We start from the raw sequence: 2,500 nt of genomic DNA, 5'->3' as shown, positions 1-2,500 counted from the left end.
CCTTTATTATTGTCATTATTATTACTTCTGTTCACTATTTACTTCTTGCTACTCATGAGTGTTATTCTCATTATCAATAACACTTTTCCATATCACCAATTTCCGTTTTCATTTTATTCACAACACTTCTCTCACTTTCTTTCTCTCTCTCTCTCTCTAAAAAAATAATAATAATAATAATAAATAAATAAATAAAGTTTCAATCCACGGTCCTCTGGATGATGAGCCCAGCGCGCTACCACTGCGATATGTTGAGTACGATAACATGATGAATTATGATTTATCAATGATATTTCAGTTATTATTGTCTTTCCTAAAACTATCGTCTTAATGATCATTGTTGATGCATTCACATTATCATTGTTATCGTTACCATTATCATTATTATGGCTCATAAGATGTTATATATTAACGGATATTAAGGAAATACTGAAGAAGCATGTCTGTTTCGTTATGCTCACGCGACGATCGACAGTCAGAATTGGTGTCCTTGGTCGGGGCGAGTCTGAGAGAACCTCTGAAGGGAAATCAGCCTTTGGAACAGCGTTGGGGGAATGCATTAAGCGGTATAGAAGATCGAAATCCCAATGGATATCAAAATGAAGAGAGTAGTTCACAGAGCCTAATAGTACTATTAAAGCTACTAATTATGATAAAAAAGCAACAACAATAACATCAAAATAACAACAATGATAAGATACACATGCGTCCTATGAATAAATAATCCAAAGATTTCTAAAACACCGAGACAATAACAGTGAAGGTGGCGTCAAATGCTCTCCAGGATGAAGGTCTTTGCGCCGTAAATTATCCCGTAAATTACATTTATATTTCATTACTAGGCACCGTTTTCCAAATTTGGATATAGCATAATGGAAGCAAGTGATGGTGGTAATACTTATTAATTATATCATGCTTATTGCTATAACCTTTGTTGGTGATTTCATACTTATCCATAATTATTAACAATGTTGTTTCAATACAATTGCTTCTAATCTCTTTAATATATAATATGATATACCTTTATATATATATATATATATATATATATATATATATATATATATATATATATATATATATATATATATAAGGGTATAAGTTTTATTTACATTAATTCTTAGAGGTAAATTTTTTGATAAATTAAAGAATTATATTTCTTTTCTTCTGTCAGCCTGTCTCTCCAGTTTCCTGTTCCTATATCAGTTTAATACCTATATGCATATGAATATCTAATTTTAATGTTTACCCATCTTTCTATCCATCGATTTATTTATAATTATCATCCCTTCTTTTCTTATTATTGTTTTTTCGCGTTTCCTTCTTCTTGGATATTTATGTCGCTGATGTATGGTAATTTTTGTATTTCTATTACTATCTTAGTTTTGCCTATTATCATTATTTCCATAACTATACGCCAGCTGAAAGTTATATCATCTGTATTTTCATTATTGACGTAATTAAGGTGATTGCTGCCATTACCACCGATACCGTGTCCATTCCTGTCAGTGCTGTCACACCGTCGTGATTAGCATCGTCATCAACATCATCGCGTTGGAGGAATGCAGGGCAGCCGGCTTATCCCGGGCGGGACAAAGGATCGAAATGCCACAGGCTATCACAAATGATGAGAGAAATGCACAGAGCCTAATAGCAATGCCACTAATTATGGTAGCAATGGTAACAACAGCAACATCAAAATAACAACGATTTTAAGACAGACACGCATCTTGTGAATATAAAATCTAAATTATAAAACGCCAAGAAGATTATATATATATATATATATATATATATATATATATATATATATATATATATATATATATGTGTGTGTGTGTGTGTGTGTGTGTGTGTGTGTGTGTGTGTGTGTGTGTGTGTGTGTGTGTGTGTGTGTGTGAATATATAGATATATACTTATACTGAACCTACACACACACACACACACATACACACACACACACACAAACACATACACACTCACTCACTCACTCACTCACTCTCTCTCACACACACACGCTATTCTCTCTCTTGCTTTCTGTTTTCTCTCGGTAGCCTCCCCCGCTCTCTTTCTCTCCATCTTTCACTCTCGCTCTCTGTCTCCCTGTGTCCTCTCTCTCTTGTTTTTATATCCTTGTTATTCTCTCTCTCCACGTGCTCTCTCCCTTTGTCTCTTTCTTATTAACCATTAATTCCATCAGAACATATAAAAAGGAACATCCCTCATCTATATCGTCTCCAGAGTGTAGTGTTATCACGTGCGCTTCACAAGCGCAAGGTCATCGGTTCGATCCCGAGCCAAGATAAGTAAATTATATCTTTATTTGTAAAAATGAAAAAAATCATTACTATTAACGGTTTTAAGTATTCATACGTGGCATCTAACAATGATTTTCCTTGGCATGCTTTGTTAATTGCTATAAATAGATTAATAATATGATGCGCCAAAACGTGGCTTCTTTCCCTCGCAGTAAATTATCAGGCGATCAGCTGTTTCACT

This window comes from Penaeus vannamei, chromosome 11 (assembly GCF_042767895.1).
Source record: "Penaeus vannamei isolate JL-2024 chromosome 11, ASM4276789v1, whole genome shotgun sequence".
Taxonomy (NCBI): Eukaryota; Metazoa; Arthropoda; class Malacostraca; order Decapoda; family Penaeidae; genus Penaeus; species Penaeus vannamei.
Note: the sequence above shows the minus strand (reverse complement) of the source record.